We start from the raw sequence: 22,190 nt of genomic DNA, 5'->3' as shown, positions 1-22,190 counted from the left end.
TTTAGGACCAGAGAAACTGGTACGTAGAGCATATTCACTAGGGAGTTTGTGGCAGATTCTGTTAATTAATTAACCCAATATATTAACAACCTCATTAATGACCACACCCTTCCAGGGGCCAATGAAAAGTGTGGAGAAACATACCAGGTGTCAGGAATGCCTTTTAGAAAGCTTTGCCTTTAAGGGGTGCTTGGGTTGCTCAGTCGGTTCGGCTTCTGACTTTGGCTCAGGTCATGATCTCATGGTCTGTGAGGTTGGGCTCTGTGCTGACAGCTCAGAGCCTGGAGCCTGCTTCTGATTCTGTGTCTCCCTCTCTCTCTGCCCCTCCCCCGCTCATGCTCTGTCTCTGTCGAAAATAAATAATAAAAAAGGGAAGCTTTGGCTTCTTTTTAAAAAGGACAGAATTATTGGCTTCACCCTTCCCTTTTTGTCTTTCTTCTTCCCTTGAACGTGCACTTGATGCCCATAGCTTTAGTAGCCATTTTATATCTGTTACAGAAAGATCAAGATTTTTTTTTAATGCTGGCCTTGTTATCGCTGAGTTAGTGAGTTAACTCCAACTTCCACCATTTTCAGACTTTTTCTTAAATGGAGCAAAAAAATATGTAAACGACTATTCTCTGCATTTTGTAATACTTGTAGCCAAAAGCCATCTTGAATGGTCTAGAAATAGAAGTGCAGATTACAGTAATTGAGCCTATGAGCACAGTGCCCTGCATAAGTGCCAGGAATGAAATCACTGACTGGTCAATGGTGTAAAGAACTGACATCAAGAAAGACACAAGATCGCCAAGAATTGATCAGTTAATCAACATTTGAATGACAGTTTCATAGTGGACCATGATTAATACTATAAGGCACAACTGATATAGGATAGAGCTCCTGCATAAAAGAACCCCAAATCATATGAAAAAATAAATGACTAACATTATAAAATATCTGCAGTGTGTCAAATAGATGGACAATTAGAGACATGCTTGTAAATATGGACGTTACTAGCTGTGTAGAAACTAGATAGAGAAATCACATTCTAAGTGGAGGAGAAAGTATGTGAGAAAGACCAGAAGCTGACCCTACAAGGTGTGGTTTGTACTGGTTGTCAAGGAGTTATCATGGGGCTAGGCTCATGCAAAAGCCTCAGGCTCTCAGTCTTACGCTCACTTGGTTCTAGGCAAGTGATTTGATTCCTTTTATTGAGGGAGATGATGAGCAATAGAAAGAGTGAAATGAATCATTAGAGGAAAAGATGACATTGATAAATTGGGCAAAGGGCGTCTAAACCCTTTGGGTCAAAACACAAGAAATTCTTCAAGACTGAAGACTTCAGAAAATAAAACCAAACTCGTAGATTCAGAGGACAGAATGGTTGGTAGTTGCCAGAGGCATGTGGTTGAAGGATTGGGGAAATGGGTGAAGTGGGTCAAAAGGTACAAACTTCTGGTTCTAAAATAAATAAGTCTTGGGGGTGTAATATACAGCATGGTGACTGTAGTCAACAATACTGCATTGTCTATTTGAAAGTTGCCAGGAGAGTAGATATTAAAAATTCTCACCACAAGGAAAAAATTATACCTAAGCATGGAGCCTAGACTTATGGTGGGAACCATTTCATAATATATAACAGTATCAAATCATGGTGGTGTACATTTGAAATAACAAATATAATGTTACACGTCAATTATGCCTCCATAAAAGAGGGATTTCAAAAAATATAGTCAATGCTAGTTTGAAGGCAGGTGTGAAATTGTGTAATTGATTCCATAAGCTGAAATCCTCACTCTGGCCAAACAGTAATCATTGGGCATGGACGACTAGGGCAATCAAGCACTTGTAAGTGAAAACTGATTGTAGAGTGTACCATGTTGTCCAGGTCTGTCTGTGAGTGAATAGATGAACATGCACTTCAGCTCAGCAACATTTGGATTAACCGTGATATTTGGAGATTTTTGTTTAAACTGCTAAGTATTTGAATTTCTGTATTTATTCATTCTTTTATTTTTTCGACCAATATTTATCAAGTGATTATTCTGTGCCAGGAGCAGTAGAGGCAGTGGGAATACCAGAAGCTTTTATTCTTCCTTTACTATTTGACATTGAGATACACAGAACTGCTGGATTATAAATAATGTTTTAGATACACTAATGTTTACGATGCAATGCATAAAATCAGTAGTGTATCGTACATCATTAGCTAAGGAGGTTATTTTAATGCTTGCAAAAGGCAGAGAGAAACACTTCCTGCAATTTGTAGTCAATAACTTAAGTTACCCCAGAAAGGGGTAAAAAAATCATTTCTCCTCATATTTTCTTATGTACATAAAGGTCCCATTAATTATAATTCTTATCCACATGGGATTTTATTTTCAATGTTTTTTATTTTTATTTTTTTAAGAGAAAGAGAGAGAATGCAAACAAGGGAGGGGCAGAGAGAGAGGGAGACACAGAATCTGAAGCAGGCTCCAGGCTCTGAGCTGTCAGCACAGAGCCCGACCTGGGACTCAAACCCACAGACTGTGAGATCATGACCTGAGCCAAAATCAGACGCTCAACTGACTCAACTCTTTGGAGTAAGAGAGATGATAAACAAAACAAATAACTAAGGTGGATGGTATTTTATACACTGGTAAATGTTATGGAGAAAAATAAATCCTGGATGTGGGTAGGGAGTGTACAAAGGTTTGCAATTTTCAGGAGTAGTTGGTGTAGGCCTCACTTAACAGGTGTATTTGAGGAAATACCCGGAGAACACCTGGAGAGCAGACACCTAAAAAGAGAGCTCACTTGATGTCAAAATCACATGGGACATTGAAGAGTCTGAAGCAGAGGAGAAATCTGATAAAAGTGGTATTCTGGATGCTGATTTGAAAACAGACTGAAGCAGGGCAAGGGAAGATGCAGGGAGACCAGTGAGAAGGTTCTTACAATATTCCTGGAGAGAGATGATGGTGTCTTGGAGCATGGTTACAGGAGAGAAGGTGGTGATAGGTGGTAGGCTTCTAGATACATTGAGAACACACAGCCAGTGGGATACACAGCCAGTAGCATATACTAATGGACTGGTATATATAAGATGTGAGAGAAATGATTCTAAGCATTTGGTATAAGCAACTGGAAGGATGGAGTTCCCACTGCCATTAACTGAGATATGGAAGACTGCATAGAATGAGGTTAAGGAAGGGGATCCGGAGCTCACTGTGAGCATATTACGTTTAAGATGCTTATTATCAGTGACGCGCCTGCGTGGCTCAGTTGGTTAAGTGTCCAACTTCGGCTCAGGTCATGATCTCATAGTTCGTGGGTTCATGCCCCACAATAGGCTCCACACTGATAGTATGGAGCCTGCTTGGGATTCTCTCTCTCTCCCTCTCTCTGTCCCTCCCTCACTCACATTTTCTCTCTCTCAAAAATAAACAAATGAACTTAAAAAAAATGCCTGTTATCAGTCTCAATGGAGATGTCAAGTACCACCCTGTACATAGAAGTCAGAGTGCAGGGAGAGATTAAAGGTGTTTTTATAAATTTAAGAATATATAAATAATATCTAAAGTCACTAGACAACAAGAAATCACCAAGGTTAGTAAGTGAGGATAGGGAAAAGGGCCAAGGACTGTGCCCCGCCACACTACACAGTTAAGAGATCAGGGACATAGGAAGGACTAACAAAGACATGTAGGGCTCCTAGAAAAGGCTAAGCCTGCTCCATACTACCAGTCTGGCCAAGGCAGAAGGACAACCACATTGTTTATTTGACAAAAAAATCACATTTTATGGCAAGTGAAACTGTGTCCCATAGTCAATTTCCAGCCTGATAATGTTTTTGTTCTGTTCAATGAAAGAAATAGTAGAATATTTGCTGCAACTTGGCCAAAAAAAAAATGATTTTAACCTGTGATGAACCAAAATCATTAAAAAAAATCTCCAGTTGACAGGATATTGGTTTTCAGATCATGGGAATTAAATCTGATTCACATCGAAAGTGTTCTCTTGAAACATTTGGATTATATTAAGAGAGGCAAATCAATCAGGGTTTGACTTTTACTAAGTTTTGGTTTTGTTTTTCAGAAGAATGCTGCAGGATAACAACCATGCACAGAGCATCTTACTTATTAGGCTGATTAGGAAAATGAACACAGTACACCATTTTATGATAATTTCCCAAGAGCATGAGGTATATGCTCTAGTTTGCCTCCTTGCCACATAAACACTTAGAAAAATAGCTATTTTCGCCCATGGATCTTGTTGCTTATGAACAAGTAAAATATTGTTTTGTGCTCTGGCTGTCATTAAATGCTTGACAGATTTGGGAATGGGATGTAACAAGATGTCCATAGTTATCCAAGGCAAGTTCTTTCTCTCGTACAAAATCCACCAGTCATCCTGTGGATACTTATCAAACTGTGTACCTGGTAAAACAAACTGGTGAGTAAATGGCACAAGCCCTCAACTTGTATAATTGGACCAGATTTGCTGCACGCATTTTAAAAAGCCAGGTCACTTTATAAAACATGGCACCAATTTTTTTTTTCCACACATAGGGAAAAAAAAAGAAAAAAATATTCTCGAAAACTATTTCTTCTAACCTCTGGAAAGCTTACCCTGATGCAGGGAGGTAACCTACTAAAGTATTAAGAACAACTTATTACTTTCTCTATCACATGTCATTTCAAGTAGGAGCCGAAAATGACAAAATGAAATTCCACGTGGAGAAAAAGCAAACTTGCACATTTGCCATGTAGACAGTTGAGAAGAAAAATCGAATGCAGAAAGTGATATTGTCAAAGAACTTTGTAACAGGACGGTGGACAGTTTATGAAATGACATTGCAATCAGTTAGACATGTGGTATTGAGTCTGAAAAGGCCAGTGTTATTTGGAAATGCAGATATAGAGCCATCAGGCTATGGAGCAGGAAGATGGTAGCTTCCCCCTGTTATGATGGAGAAATTCCACTTTCAGAATCCTGTTTGCGCATAGACATCTCATTTTCAAAACAGTGGAGACAAATTGGGAAGCAGTCAGGAGACATATAATACCATGATTAAAAGACTGATGAGCAGGGATCCTGGAATAGTCAAGCAATTAAGCCTGAATGTAAAAATCTGACTAAGCAACAGCACAGTACGTGTGTAACTGCTACAAATGCAGAAACAGCTGAAGAAAGATTTTTATTGGAAATGGGGCAATATTAGAAGATCAATTTCTTTTTCTTCCAAGTGGCGGTGCTACTATGCAATTGTCTCTCCAGAGAAATGGAACGTGTGGCATTTGATTCAACTGAGGATTATCCTGACCAGGAAGCCAGCTCTTGCCACAGTGCCAGAAAAAAAAGACCATTATTAGTTCTGAGATCATCAAAATTTTGGGGAGATGAGTAGTAGTGTGCAGTACAAACTGGAAGCTAAAAGCGTGAAAATAATAGCAATAAATAATAATAATACAATCCTATGTATGCACCAAGTAGAGTTTTAAATACTTTCTATAATATTAACTTATTTAATCCTTATACATTTTTAGGTGCCACACTTAATAACATCCTTTTCATGTAGATGAGGAAACTGAGGCACAGTGAGTTATAGGTGTTGAAGGTGGATTTAGGCAAATGTGCTGCTTCTGCAGCCAGAGTACTTTACCTCTAAGCTATGAAACTGCTCCATAAGCCTACATTCTTCTCATTTGAAGGACTTAATCCCCTCTTCCTTTGCTCCATACAAACAGTTAAGTCATTGCCCTGAAGTTCTTGGAGGACTATTATATTCCTTTTCCATAGCGTAAATCCCACGAAAGACAGAACTGGCAGGTGCAACATCGGGACATGACTCAGATTCACAGGGAGCCTCCCCAGTGGGGCTGCAACTAACTTAAGTCAGCTAGGCATGCATTAATTTTAAATCATTAAGAGTAAAGCTTATAAGTTAGTTGTATATAAACTAATTATGCAGAAAGGTTAGTGTGGTTAAAACTTTAATGTCAGGTGCACCTTGATGGCTCAGTTGGTTAAGCATCCGATTCTTGGTTTTGGTTCAGGTCATGATCTCATGCTTAATGGGTTCGAGCCCCACATCGGGCTCTGTGCTGATAGTGCACAGCCTGCTTGGGATTCTCTCTCTCTCTCCCTCTCTTTACCCCTCCCCCACAGGCACTGTCTCTGTCTCTCTCAAAACAAATAAATAAACTTAAAAAAATTTAATGTCAAAACTAATTGTGATTCCTTACTGTTCTACATTTTGGGCAAATTACTAAATTTCTCATCTATAATTTGAGGGTGGTGATGCTTATCTGGCTAGATGACTGTAAAGGTTTCAGTATAAATTAAAATAACTTATTATTATGCCCAACACGTAGTAGGTTCCCTAGCAATATATCTATTAGTATTCAGTAGGATAAGCTTAAACTTATGCAAGCATAAAGGAACCAGAGCTCTTTGATTAGCCAAAGAGTCCTCAACATAGCAGGCAGGGAGCTGTGATTTAGTAACCGGAGACCAAGCCTGTATAGAGTCTGCAGTGGGAAGAGTGCAGAAAGATCAGTAGATATTGAAGGTCTGAAATTGGAATAGGGTCAGGAACATGGCTAGGGTTGTGCCCAGAATGCTAAATTAGGGCCAAGTTTTTGTTGTTGTTGTTGTTGTTGTTGTTGTTGTTTTGTGTTTTGTGTTTTGTGTTTTGTTTTTGGCTAGCAAGCACATACTTTCAATATGGCAACTCTTAGGTTGTCTAAACAGTACTGCTCTTGAACTATCACACTCTTTTTTTTTTAATTTTTAAAATGTTTATTTATTTTTGAGAGAAGGAGATACAGACAGACTGTGAGTAAGGGAGGAGCAGAGAGAGAGGGAGACACAGAATCCAAAGCAAGATTCAGGCTCTGAGCTGTCAACACAGAGCCCGACACGGGGCTTGAATTCACAAACTGTGAGATCATGACCTGAGCCGAAGTTGGACACTCAACCGACTGAGCCACCCAGGTGCCCCTATTGCACTCTTAAAGGATTTTGTTTCATCAATAGTTGTTTCCCTTATTTAGATGGGGCCCGCATTCCGTTATCTTCAACTTAGGGTTCTTGGTGTAGCATACAGTCAAAACACAGGACATAGACTGCTGCAGACCAAGGTTTTAATACTTACTACATTATATAGTTGAGGAGGTTATTGAACCACTATGTGGCAAAAAACAAGACTCAAAATAGATGCCTCAAAAAGGTGCTGAGAAGGCTAAACAAAATAATGTAGAGAGCTACATGTGACTTTAGAAGAACAAACACATTTAAAGTTCTTTAATTCCTCCCTGGATTATTATTGCACTACCAAAAGGGGTGTGGGCTTTAAAGAAAAAGGAGAGCACTGAGAAATATTTTAAACTTAAAAATCCTAAAAACATAAACATGAAGCAGTTATTTTAGTTTATCTCAAGACCATTTGTGTATTTTAATTCAGAACACTTTCTTCCATCTCTTGGTGGTCTCTCTTTATCTACTCCTCCTAAACTGCTTTTATGCACTCCTAATGGAGGGAGGAAAGATCTAGGTCCCCCTGCTATCTTTTAAGTTTGTTCAGGTCTCCAAAGAAGTATGGTATTCAGAACTGATCCCTCAAATGTTTAGAGGTGTGGCTTACCCTAACTCATTCTTGTCTACCCAGTGATACAGATAAAATCCTCTTTTCTCCTTTTCTTGCATCTTTATTATTTCCAGCAGTAATTTTTCCTTTCTTAAAAAGACACATGACTCTTTTGATCTCATATTCTCTACCACCTGTTTATTTCTCCTCTACCCTTTACAGGGAAACATCTGCAAAAAATTTATCTTCAATTTCTCTCTTCAATTCCCTCCAGCCAGACTTTGTTCCCCGCCCCCAAACTCTGCTGACATTGGTCTTATCAAGGTCACCAATGACCTCCATGTAGTGAAATTCAATGACTAATTTTAAAGCTTATCTTACCAGATGCAGCAACAGCACTTGACAAAAATAATCATTCCTCATCCCTGAAATACTCTTTTCAGTGGGCACTTTCTTCTCCTAATTTTTCTTCAAACTCATGGAACACTGCTTCTCATCTTAGTTCTTTATCGTACCACCTTTTAAGTATTCAATTGCATTTGGCTTACTCTTTGGCCTTCTGTTCTCTATCTGTACTAATCTGTTGGTTATTTCATCCAGTTTCATGACTTTAAATACTATCAATATGTTCATGACTGAGTTTATATCTTCACCCTAGAACTCATTCCTGAAGAACAGTTTCATGGGTGTAACTGTCTCTTGATAGTTCTTCCTCATGGCCTAATATGCATCTCAAACTAACAAGTTAGGAATGAATTACTGATCTTCTCTTCATCGCCAACAATTTCTCTCCCAGTTTTCCCTTCAGCAAATGGAATTTTTTTTTCGAGTTGTTCAAGCCAAACACATTGAAGCCTATTTTTTCTCTTTTATTTCCATTATATCTCATATTTTAATCCATCATTAAATCCTGCCATCTCTACCTTCAACATATATGCATTCATTCACTTATTAGGATTTAATCACTCACTATCATGTTTACCTCAGTCAAGCCACCAACATTTCTTACCTATGTTACTATACTATCCATTTCTTACCTAAGTTTCTAAGTTACTATTTTGTCTTTCTGTTGTTGTCTTTACTCCCTTTAGCCAATTCCCAGCACTGTCACTAGAATGATCCCTTAAATGGTGAGTGAAATCAAGCCTTTCTTCTATCAGTATCCTCTACTGGCTCCCTGTTTAACTCAGTAAAAGCAAAAGTTCACATTAGCCTTCAAAGCTCTCCCTACCTCTTATCATTTACTCTCCCTCTCTTATTCTGCTCTATCCCCAGTGAGCAATGTGAAATTTCAGCCGTACTTGTATCTCAGTGCCTTGGCTAATGCTGCTATTCTCACTACCTGAAACATTCTTCCATCAGATATCTGCAATGTACATTTTTTTAGGTCATTCAGAAGTGTTATCTTTTATCCAGCTTTACAAGAATACTCTTCCTAAAATTGTTCCTAAACCTTCCTTCCCTCCATCCCTGCCAGCTTCCCTCCCTCTCTTTTTTCCTTTCCTCCTTAATATGGAAGTTATTGAATCATGTTTTATGTCAAGAGAAGGGTACAGTTGATTGGGGAAATTGGATTGAATCTTGAAGAGGTTCAAGGGCATGGGACCCAAAGCACAGGTAGTGAGCTGAGGCCTAAGAGAGGATTGTTACCCATCACAGGAAAAAAGGGATAGGAGGCATAGGATCAAGCATGATAGGCTAATGACTTCTGTCTATGCTATGAAATGATAGTATTTATCAGGTTACCTCACGTTCAGAGTTGCTACGGTGATTTTTCAAGCTCAATCATGGTAAAGAGAAATCTGGAAAAGGGATGGAGAAAAAAGGAAAGGGGTAGATAGACCTATTTCGTTCTGACCAGAAATTGGATGATGGAATTTAAATGATTAAAATGAAAATCAGATGACCTCCTTCCTTCCTTGTCATCCAGCTCTTCTACACACTGCTTATCATTTGACAAAGTTTTATCATGCCTAGGTAAGGTGTAAATATTTTAAATCCAGTAAAGAGGAAAAAGTACTCCATTGCAGTGGATATAAAACTCTTGAGACTAACCTGCAGTAGAAAAGGATGTTTTCTTAATGCAATTGTGTGTAGGCTTGGGTTTCCCTGTTTTTGTTTGTTTGTTTGTTTGTTTTTTTACCATGTAAAGCTTGCCCCACTGTTACCTGATGCTTTACAAGTGGGTTTTCTTTCAGATCCATCTCACTGGCTCCTACAGGAATAATAGTCCAGACCACATTCATCCATCATAGAACAAAACTAACAATTCTTACTATATTGGCTACCTTGCCTTTATTACCCCAGATAATGCGCAGTGGATATTAATTGCAACAAGGACTATTTGCTTCTGTGTGTATTTCATACCATGCCAGGCACTTTATAGACTTTTATTGTTTCTTACCCTTTTAACAACCTTAGGAGATGCCTGTTATGATTCTCACTTTACAGAAAAATTAATTAAGGCTTAACAGATTGTTGAAGAATGAGGAAGAGATGGAAGAGGAAGAAGAAGAGGAGCAGAAGAGAAAGAAGTCAGGAAGAAGTGACTTCCTGGAGACCACCCAGCTGGGATTCCAACTCAGGTTTTAACAGCTTTAGCTCTGAAGCCTCTGCTCTTTGTAGAGGTACATGTGTAATGAAAACTGGAAGAATCCTCTAGCTTGGGACTGCTGGACAATGCTGTGAGTTTCTCACTTTCAGTAGGGGGCTAAGGGGGAGAAACTTCTGAAAAGGACGCTGAAGGGGCAGCCACGCATAGAGCAACCTCTTTTATAGCAACTCACTCTGGATCCCCCACTTGCTATAAAGAAGTCATTCACATCAACATGGTTTTCAAAACAAGCTATTGACTTAATGTCATGTTGTCTAAAATCATTGCCTTGACTTCTGTCATCAGAGCCCACATAAAGGATATTTCTTAGTTCATGCTTGGAACCAGAATTCTTTTAAGGTTGTTTAGATTTGAATCGCTCAGTATTTGAAAAACTTGTCTCCTAGAGCCTTTCCTTAAATATAATATAGTCACAAACATCTGCTTTCTTTTTTTTTTATTTTCTTTCTCTCTGTAAAAACTAAAGAAAACATTCTTTAGATCTCAGGAATAGTTGTCCTTTTAGAGAAAAAGACATAGAAATTTGACACTTTGTGGATTAAGGTTGAAAACATTGTAAAATAGCTTAAAAATAGACAGTCTCTTTTTTCTCTGAGAAACACCTGCATGTCAACAGAATTTTTCATTTGGTTTTTGTATGTGGTAAAGTTCGGAGCTACATCCATTCAAAAATACTGAAAATGATTTTAACCAAATTTCAAAGATCACTCACCAACTAGTGAATAAAATGTAACTCTCATCTCTGCACATACACATTCTCCTTCTATTTATTGTACTAATGCAACAAATATTTACCTAACACCTGCTGTGAGCTATTCATAGATGACATACATACATATACACATGGATATAGAAATAAGTTAAGTACTACCAGTGTACAGCATTTCAAAGTCTAGTGGAGAAGGCCAACAACCAAGGTCAATCTCAGGCTGCCTGGGGCACAGAGGATTGACACCTAGTCTTGCCTAGTCTTGTGAAGAATGGAAAGCTGAGGGTAAGAAAGAATTAAGAACAACTTCCCTAGGTAGTGAAGGTCAGAGCTAAGTTTTAAATGATGAAGGATTTAGCCAGGCATTTGAGGGTAAAAAAGTCTTCCAAATAAAGATAACATCAAATTTAAAAGCATAATTTAATGTAAGGAGGATGGACTCTGGAACTAGACTCCCTCGGTTTGAATTTTTTATTTGTTAGCTGTGTGACTTTGGGTAAGTTCTATACCATTCTGGACCCATTTTTTTTTTCAACCATAAAATAGGGATAATAATGATACCTACTGTAAATGGTTATTGTGAGAATAAAATACTATGTGTAAAGGACTTAGAGCAGTGCCCAGCATGTATTAAGCACCATATGATTATTTACTTATGTGATATGAGTGTGAGTGGTCCATTAGGTGCATTCGGATTACTGTAAACAGCTGTGTATGACCTGGAGGAGTGTATTGTGAGGTTGGCTGGAATTAATCCAATCTAGAAAGAAATGAAAAGTCAGAGATTTGCATTTGTTTGTTATTTTAGAGTTTTACCTTTTTTCTTCCAATCTTTATAAAATTGATCAAATGAAAAAAGGTATTACAGGCCAAAAATATGCAATTTTTTCCTTCGGAAAGCTCCATGACTTATTTCCAGGAGAGATGCCATTATTTAAAGAAAACACTGGTTCGCTGACATCCTGTGTTGTCATGCTATATTTCAAGGGCTACACACATAATTTAGGAGATAAAAGGGTATCTTTCTAGTTGAAAATAGTTTCTACGCAGGAATACAAAGTTCACGTTGTGTGTTTGCTCTTTCCGTAAAGCCTAATAATTCTGCCTCAAGTGTTGCTTCCAGACGTGAGCTGAGAACCGGATAATCCAAGGGAAACATATGTTTGGAGAATTATCATGGTCTCTTCTTATTCCTTTTTAGCCCAATCTAAAATGACGCATTCTTCCCAACTTTTTCACATTAGAACAATTTTGTTAAAGGAAGTGTTCCCAAATGGTGTGCCGATTGTCATTGCTGCATTCACTGCCCTGCCAGTCCATCCCATTATTCCTTCCAGTCAATGTGCTTTTCTAAAGTAGAGGGTCCATCTGGAGGGGCAGATGAGGATTCTGGGATTCAGTAGAACTAGCAGAACTACACTGACATTTTTAATAAGCCTTATTCTCCTTTTATGACTGAGGACTGAAGTTCAAATTTTGCCTTGGGAATGAAAACAAGGATAATGAAATGAAATGTATTTTCCTGAACTTAAAATTGAACACATCCCAAAGAAGACTACTTAGTCTCTTATAATGGCAAGTAGGCAAAATTTTCCCTTCTGCCATTAGTAAATCAAAACAGAGAGTTAAGATTTTATAAAATTTCTAGGTGAAACTTAATTTTTCTCAGCTAGTTAGTTCATAGTGTACTTCCTACATAAGCATGAGAGACCAATATATGGCTCATTTGTGCTAGAATCCATATGTGGCATGATATAAAGATGATGTACAAAGAACCTAGGAGGTTTGAATCCAAAATATGGCTCCATACTTATTTGCTATGTTACTGGATAAATTATGTAATTTCTCTAAGTATTGTTTCTTCATCTGTGAAATTGAGCTAAAAGTACTTGCCTTTTAGAGTTGTTAGAATTATGTATAAAGACATGTGAAAGTAACGAGCATATTATCTGATATCTATCACATATTCAAGTGCTGTTATTTAGTCTGCAACTAAGTATTATATTGATGAGGATGAAGTAGACATAATAAAACCATTATTAGTTCCCATCTTTCTCTCATATAGGAATATATCACTCTAATAAATGGATCGTTCATATCTTGAAAAGTTAATTTAGTATGCTACAACTACTACAGTTACTAATGTTATAATGAAATAATGATAAGTATATTATTTACCAGTTATAGTTCTTTTGCCTTCTAGATGCATAAAAAGTTTGCATTTTTTGATACTCTTGTGGTTTAATGGGACCGAGTGTCTTGTTTCTGGCCAGTGAGTTGTGAACAAGGGTGATTTGCTTTTTTTCTGGGATGAGGTATATAAATGTTAACTTAAGACCCTTCAAAGCTCTCTTCCTTCTGGTGCATCAACCACCAATTTTCAAGATGGTGGCTGCTCTATTCAAGGTGGTAGCCAGGGTCCATGAACAACTCTGATGAGTAGAGTTTCTCTGCCAGTAGAACTATAGCATGAGTGAGAAATAACCTGTTTTATTACAATGTTTAAAGTATTGGGGATGATTGTTACATAGTTTAATATAGCCTATCCCAACTGATGAAATTATAACAATAATAACATTTATGGAATGTTTCTTAAGTGTCAGACACTTTTTATTGATGCTTCTAATCCCCTCAATAATCCTATGATGTTTGTTGATTATTGTCATCATTCCACTTAAAAAATTTTTTTTAAATGTTTATTTATTTTTAAGAGAGAGACAAAGCGCGAGCAAGGGAGGGCCAGAGAAAGAGGGAGACACATGAAAAGGAAGCAGACTCCAGGCTTTGAGCTGTCAGCACAGAGCCCAACACGGGGCTTGAATCCACAAACTATGAGATCATGACCTGAGCCCAAGTCTGTCACTTAACCGACTGAGTCACCTAGGCAGACCATCATCATTTTACTTTTATAGGTGAGGAAACAGATACAGACAGAAACTAAGTAGCTTGATGAAAATTTATAGGTGGCAGAGCTAGGATTTGAACTCAGATATTTCAGTTCTGGAATCTGTGCTCTGAACCACTGAGCTTTATATCCTCTTGTGCAACTTCCGGAGATGATTTACTTACAATAATAGCATGGTTTGACGAAGAGCTTAATAAATGTCTGTATTCCCATTTCTGGTAAGATTTGACTTCAAGTCCAGTGCACTTTGTACTTTATTAAGAGGAAAAGAGCCAAGAGCTTCTAAGGAAATGAATTGCTTTTTCAAAGCCAAGAATTATAGATGTCAATTTAAATTTCCATAGTTTTGTGAATTCCATAAATTAAAAAGGGCATTTTCTATCTGAAGATTTTACAAGTTTGGTTATGCATGTGATTCTCCAACCCCTTTGAAAGATGTAGTTACCCCATTTGACACTATCTTTCTCACTGATTGTGTAATTCCTGAGTTTCGTTGTATTTTCTTATAAACCAGTTTGACTAATGTTCTGCAGCTCTATTTTTTACCTAGTCTCTGCTTTCTGCTATTGTGGTGGGCTCCTCTTTGTTTGTTTTCTGTTGTTGAGGGCAGGGAGGGGCCTCTCCCCTGTGCTGATGTCCTTAGGAGGCCACTCTGAGTTTCCCTTCCCCACAGCCTCAGGCTGGCTCTCGCATAATAATAGACAGTGCTGGTAGCCGCCACAGGACCTGGGGAAAAACATTCCAATTCTCCTGTCAACTGTGTCTGAATTTCTTTTTTAAAACAGAAATCTCTGACAGATCTCACCATGGACCTCTGATTAGCTAGATGACATGTAGATAAGATTTCAGGACCTACTACAGAAAACGGAATCCCGGGGTCTGTCACCAGTCTAGTTTTCCTGCTGCAACTTCTTCATTTGGATGTGTCAAGAGGGCAAATCTCTAACAAAGGAACTCCAGCGAGAGCAACTGCAAAGCCCACCACAAGGCAGAAGACACGGTCGGAAATAGACGTGATAATGACAATAGCAGAGGTAAAGCTGCAGCCTGAAAGCCCGCACTGTCCACCAAGACATCATAGAATCAGAACTCCAGATAGCGATGGGGAGGGGAGGGGAAATCCCTCCTCCCCCAAACCCCCACTGGCTCTCTGGTCCAGATACTTGTTTCCAGATTAGTGAAAACATTTTCTGATTTTCCACAGAGAGCCAGGCATTTTCACAGTCACTTTCCACATACCTTTTAAATGTACCAGTCATGACGTTATTGCTTATATATTATTTAAATCTTTCCAGATGTCATTAGACGTTCCTGCTTATTACCACCTGAGAGATGAGAGAAATAAAGCATAAGCATTATTTTCTTCTTCTATTGCTTGCTGAGGTTGAAACTCACATTTAAGTATTTCAGATGAGCAGAAGCCTCCGTATACAAAAAGAAAGCAGTTTTTCTCTTCGTCTATTGCTTGCTGAGGTCAAGACTCACATAGAAGTATTTTAGATAAGCTGAAGCCTATGTCCAGCTTTCTTACTAGACATTCCCTTCAAGGGTTTCCTTCATGCCTCCCTGCCCACTTTTGCTTCTCTCATCGTAACAGAAAGTTATTATGCAAGATTGTGATAAACCGGCTGTTTTATACCTTTACAAAGGACAGATGAAAAGGAGGTAGATTTTAATTATAACTAAATTTAGATGAGGTGGAAGGAAATCAGGATGAATTTCCTATTTATATGAAATGAGAATGAGCTAACAAGGGAGATTATAAAGGTTACTTGACTTGGTTTCATAGAATTGAAGACTTTGAAGATTGCAAAATCTTCTAGTCAAGTGTCCTATTTGTCCAGATAAGGAAACTGAGGTCAGACAGTTTAAATAGCTGGGTAATTAACTACCAAAGAGAGGAATAACACATGAACTTTGTAGTCAGGATGTCCTGGTTCAAAAATGGGCTTATGCTACTAATTTAAGCTAACATCCCGAGCTGCTTTTTTCATCTAAAAAGTCTTCACAATAATATTTACCTCCCAGAGTTTTTCAGAGAATTGAATACCATTGGTTATGAAAAACCTCTAAAAATAGTGATTTCACTAGATACTTAATAGAGTCCCTCTATCAAATTCAGATTATGTTTTTATGATGCAACATTGCCTCTTTTTCTTGTAGAACAGAAACTCCTGTCCTCTGGGCAGTGACCTCTTTTGACTCAAAGATGGCATTCTTTTTAATCAAGGAATCAAGTTTTCATTGCAAAAATTAGCCCAGATTGTCCTGAGCATGAACATACTCTTACTGTAGACTCTTGTTGAGATGTAAGAAATCCATTGACAGACTTCATTCCAAACTTAAGGCTCCTTTTTATCCTTTTAACTTCAGTCCATTAACAAGGGAGGAAGAAGTAAGAACAAGAAATTAATGTCCCTTCCATTTCCCCACTGATGTCTAGTGAGAAGGGCAGAAGCAGGTTTTTTAGGAGCTGAATCTTCAATAACAACTTTGGAGCCTGTTTTAAGAGGAAGAATATAAAATTAGAAATACAATATTAAATATCAAAACTATGTAGAATAAGAAAAAAAGGCAACAAATTATTCATATCAATCGCTCCTTCCATTCACAGTGCAGCTCTACCCATAGGTCCTGTCCCCATGCTTTAATAAAAACATATTTTTGCATGGGGCGGGGTGTGTGGGGGGGAGCTGACTAATACAACAAATACAAAAATACTGACAAATTCAATTTGTATGGTTTTCATCAAAAAATGTATGTGTTTATAATTAATTGCATGTTTTACATTTCTGAGAATATTCCTGTTGTTTTGACCAGGCTCCAGTGAGAACCAATGTGTCTAGAATGTGCACCTCCTTCAGTACCTGTATACTTCCAGTACTCATTGCTATAAGACATCTTCACATAGTGATCTGACCTTGGGCCTTGCCCCTTCGTACCAGCATGATGAATCAGGAGAGCAGACTATTCTTGGAACCATTCCTCCACCAGAACAGTAAGCAATAACTTACCTAGAAATTGAAGAGAATACAAGCCAGTAAATATCCCCTCTAACAACCTACTATATTCTCAGCTTAGTTTCAGTGTGGCTGAATTGCAAAAATGGCTCTACACAGTGCCATCAGATATGAGAGGACATATGACCAACAGGAAAGAGACAAATATAGACTCCATGTGGTCAAAATGTCTTAGTTTTGCAAACTTTACAAACACTTGTAGGTACATTTCTAGGGACCCTCTTAGAGCCTTCGGAGGGGCTTATACAAGTGGATCCCCTAAAGTTTAAACTTAATTAGCTTTTTGATATTTTGCAGGAGTAGAAAGGAAGAAGAGATGAGTGAAAGAAAAGTAGGGAGATGAAGGAAGAAGAAAATATATTGTTTTGAGATAATTTCTGTGTACATCTGTCCTAAAAAAGGAGATAGGTAAGTGGTATTTCATAATCTTCCTACAGTACCATATTCCCACATTGATAAATGAATATATTTAGAATTTAAGCACAATGTTGTTTTTTAAATTTATTTTCATTTATTTATTTAATATGAAATTGATTGTCAAATTGGTTTCCATACAATTCCCAGTGCTCATGCCAACAGGTGCCCTCCTCAATGCCCATCACCCACTTTCCCCCCTCCCCCCCATCAACCCTCAGTTTATTCTCAGTTTTTAAGAGTCTCTTATCATTTGCCTCCTTACCTGTCTGTAACTTTTTTTTTCCCTTTCCCCTCTTCCATGATCTTCTGTTAACTTTCTCAGGATCCACATTAAGAGTGAAAACATATGGTATCTGCCTTTGTATGACTTATTTCACTTAGCATAACACTCTCCAGTTCCATCCACGTTGCTACAAAAGGCCATACTTCATTCTTTCTCATTGTCAAGTAGTATTCCACTGTATATATAAAGCATAACTTCTTTATCCATCAGTTCTTGGACATTTGGGCTCTTTCCATAATTTGGCTATTGTTGAAAGTGCTGCTATAAACATTGGGGTACAAGTGCCCCTATGCATCAGCACTCCTGTATCCCTTAGGTAAATTTCTAGCAGACGCACAATGTTTTTGTAAAAAAATACTGGAAATTATTTATTTAAATAAGATATTTTCCTATAAAAGTAATTACCAAGGCATAATATATTTTTACTCTAACAGTGATACCTGAACAATGGTACCATTCAAATATTTTCAAAACTCCTTTGAAATTGTTTCCAATTATATAGTGAACTACACAAAAAATTAGGGTTGTTACTTTATTACACCCTATTTTTTAGCCTCAAAATGTTTAACAAACCTTTATTTAAACCCCTTTAATACATAACACTTTTTAAAAGTCTTTTTATTATCAAATATACAGCTAATAAATCTGTAAATATTACATATTATAAAAATATAGTATAAAAATAACATATATATATAATATCATATATATATATATCATCTATTTAAAGATGAACCCTCTTTTAACCAGCATTTGGATTGAGCAATAATAATTTTCCAGCCACCCATAAGACCCTCTCTGCCCCCAATCATAATTACAATCTATGCCTTTCTCCCTAAATTAAACTACTTCTTGGGGCACCTGGGTGGCTCAGTTGGTTAGACTAGGCATCCAACTATAGCTTAGGTCATGATCTCATAGTTGGTGGGTTCGAGCCCTGTGTTGGACTCTGTGCTGACAGCTCAGAGCCTGGAGCCTGCTTCAGATTCTGTCTCTCTCTGCCCCTTCCCTGCTCACACTCTGTCTCTGTCTCTCAAAAATAAATTAAAATGTTAAAAAAAATTTTTTTTAAATAAGCTACTTCTTAACTTTAAAAATTTCACTATCTTTGTCTCCTTATATATTTATTATTAAAAATATGCATATTTTGATACTTTCTCTGGACACTATGATTTATTTTTGCCGATTTTTGAAATTTGATATATTTTTTAGCATTCTTGAAGCTACTGATTATCCCTCCTTCCCTTCATTTTGTTTATAATTTATCTGTTGTAGAACCCAGGATATTTGATCTGTAGAGTTTCCCATAACCTGCATTTTGCCAATTGCCTATACTTGAGGTGCAAACAGTATATCCTTCTGTCCTCTGTATTTTCTGCAGATTGGATTCCAGAGTTTTGATCAGATTCAGGCTCAATCCCTTTGGCAAGACCATTCATGTAGTGTGTTCTTTTATCAGAAAGGATACATTACCTGATTTTCTCTCTTTGTGATGTTTGCAAATATTGATGTTCATGACCTACATCTATTAATCACTGAGGTTGTGAAATGTTGTTATTTTGATTCTGCCATTTCTTTTCCTGTGGTTTTCATGTATTAGTTTAACCTCATTAATAAAGAAATACTACCCTTGATTTATTAATTGATTACCCAATGGTATAATTCCTATTGAAAAGAGAGGATAAATACTTGATTCCTTAACTGGATTTACCAATTCTCCAGAAAATGAATTTGTTTCCGTATGAACTCCTGCAAGTGACCATTTTTAAAAATAGTATCATTATGAATTTATGGACTTAAACATATTGTATAGATTGCAATCCATTGCAGTGATTGTTCTCATTGAAGTTCAAATTTTCCCATATTTGGCCAGCAGAAGCCTCTTCAAATTGGATGTTGAGTTCTTTTGATGTGACCTTACACTCTTTGAAGATTCTTTGCTATCTAGTATGATAGTTTTTTCTAGGTGCTACTCATATATTTCTCACATAAAATCTGGAATCAGCTATATAACCATGAGCCCATGTTTCTTTTAGCGGGAAATGGTACCTTGATGCTCAGAGTTCTCTGCAGTTGGGTTGACTATTATTTCTAGACCTTTTCAATAGAAAGAAGCTGGACATGTTTAAAGATAAAATATATCATATGTTCATATTGATACTTTCAGTTCAAATTCAAAATTTCTTTTATTTTGTACCAAAAAATCCTGGTTTTTGGGAGCATCTGGGTGGCTCAGTCAGTTAATTGCCCAACTCTTGATTTTGACTTGGGTCATGATCCCATGATCCATAAGAACAAGCCTCATGTAGAGCTCTATGCTGATGTTGTGCAACCTGTTTGGGATTCTCTCTCCTCTTTTTGCCCCTCCCGCACGTGCACATGTACATGTGCTCTCTCCCTTTCTCAAAGTAAACAAACAAAGTTAAAAAAAAAAGAATCCTGGTTTTCAAGGACATAGGATAAGAATATCACATAATTATCTATTTCCTTTACTTCACATTATATATGCTGCAACATATTAATAACAATAGTAATATTATCATCTAATACAACTACTGAAAATAGTCATGTGTGTGTTATTGTATATGCCCTCCTCATTTTTCCCATGTTTATACTTATACCATGTCTTTATTATCAGAGAATATGGCTACTACATAATATTTTCCTTCATTTTTAAATCCTCATTGAGTCTCAGTTTTGTAAGATACGTATTGAATGTTCACCCCTAGTCCTTATATCAGTATCTATTTCTGTTGGTTTTCTAAAGCTTGTTCTCTAATACAGCCTTAGGAACATGGATATAATTGTCTGAGTCCTTACATATTAATAGTTTGTGACTTTTATGCTTCAAAGTCAGATTTGTTGGATATAAATTTCTTTGTGCATTTTCTTTCCTTTAGTAGCTAAAATGTATTACTCTGTTTTCTTCTGATATAAAGCACGGGCGTCCAAAACTTTGATAATCTAGGTTTTCTTTCTTTATTAGTTGTTTTACATTTTATTGAGCAGCCAAAGAATTTTTTGCTTTCTTTAAAATTCAATAATTTTACCAGAATACGTCTTGGTGTTGATCATCCTGGCATGACATTTTGGGGAATGTAGTGTTCTCCTTCTTTTCTTTTCTTTTCTTTTCTTTTCTTTTCTTTTCTTTTCTTTTCTTTTCTTTTCTTTTTCTTTTCTTTCTTTCTTTCTTTCTTTCTTTCTTTCTTTCTTTCTTTCTTTCTCTTCTGAAACATTTCTTAGATTGTATGTCCTAATACTGGCTCTGTTATTTGCTTTGGTGTTCTTCTTAACACATTCTCATTACTCATATGTTGGATGCTATTTGTCTATGTTCAATATGGATCCCTCCCCTTTTTTTCAAAAATGTTTTCTTTGTTTATTTCTTTGTGATTTAGGAAAATTTTCTATTTTTTATCTTATATTTTCTTAAGTCATTATTGGTTATATTTAGTCATTCTTGTGATTCTTCTTAGTCTTTTTAAATGATTTTTTTAAATTTATAGTTTTTCCTAAGTTTGGTCACCTCATTATTGAATGTTTCTAACTCTGATTTATTTCGTCATTTTATGTATGTATGGGTATGTACTTTTTATGCACTCTTATTGTTTATAGAAAAGCCATCCTGCTTTTTATCAGTATTTTTTATATCTTGAAATAGTTAAGTAAGCAATTAAATACTTTTTTGTTGCTCACACTTTTTTTTCTTTTTTTTTTTTTTTAATTGGGAGAAGCTGGGCTTCAGGAAAACTTTTCTAACCTTACAGAGCTCTCTTTTCTGTTGTTTTAATGTAATATATATATTACATTATATATATATATATATATATATATATATATATATATATATATATAGCCAAAGGCTTTTTGAGGTTTTCTGACACTGTTTCTTCCTCCCCACCCCTCCCTCCACTTCTTATCCGGACCTTCTCATTCCTTAAGCTTTATTAATCCAGCCAGTTTCTATGACGCTCAGTAGTTGCTCTTCCACGCAGGACTCTGACATGGATGTTTCAGTTTTAGAACTCATAGGGGCCATTCCACTCCAGCCACCTTTCGATCTTCTTTCCATAGGCTCCAAGCATTCACCCACTATTGGAGAAGGCAAAACCTCTACCAGTTTCAGATAATATTATTTTTTTTAAGTTTATTTATTTTGATAGTGAGCATGAGTCGGGGAGGAACAGAGAGAGAGAGGGAGAGAAAGAATATCAGACAGGCTCCCTGTTGTCAGTGCAGAGCCTGACCCAGGGCTTGGCCTTGGGAACCTGTGAGATCATGACCTGCACTGTAACCAAGAGTTGGTTGCTTCACCGACTGAGCCACCCAGGTACCCCAGATGCTATTCTTATAGTGGTCCACCATACTATTTAGCAAATATCTATTGTCCATTTTGAGAGTCTCTTTACTTAATATTATCAGAAACCTATTCCTTCCCTCTGCTTCTTTCAGCACAGGTATTGATATAGATCTTGTAGCCGTTGGTGGTTTCTCTCTATGTTCTTATATTTTGGGGTTTCTTGTATTTTATCCTTGCTACCTTTGGTTTCCTTATAAATATTATCTTGTGCTTTTGATTTTGCTAACTAGTTGTCTGTTTTTATGTGGTGATCAGTGGAGTTAAAACAATTGTTTTTGCTACCTGCTACCATTTTCTGGAATCTATAATACTTAAATTTTTTTTGTA

At 36.9% G+C, this 22,190-nt stretch overlaps 1 long non-coding RNA gene across 1 annotated transcript; it reads left to right on the top strand.

Annotated features, from left to right (window-relative positions):
- The first annotated feature begins 13,744 nt into the window (after nucleotides 1-13,744).
- Nucleotides 13,745-17,341, top strand: LOC123385698. The gene is made up of 3 exons (XR_006598661.1): nucleotides 13,745-14,817; nucleotides 16,604-16,781; nucleotides 17,101-17,341. It is a non-coding gene; the product is annotated as an uncharacterized LOC123385698 (long non-coding RNA).
- Nucleotides 17,342-22,190: the final 4,849 nt, after the last annotated feature.

This window comes from Felis catus, chromosome B2, assembly GCF_018350175.1.
Source record: "Felis catus isolate Fca126 chromosome B2, F.catus_Fca126_mat1.0, whole genome shotgun sequence".
NCBI classification, from domain to species: domain Eukaryota; kingdom Metazoa; phylum Chordata; class Mammalia; order Carnivora; family Felidae; genus Felis; species Felis catus.
Note: the sequence above shows the minus strand (reverse complement) of the source record. Positions and strands in the feature narration are given on the sequence as shown.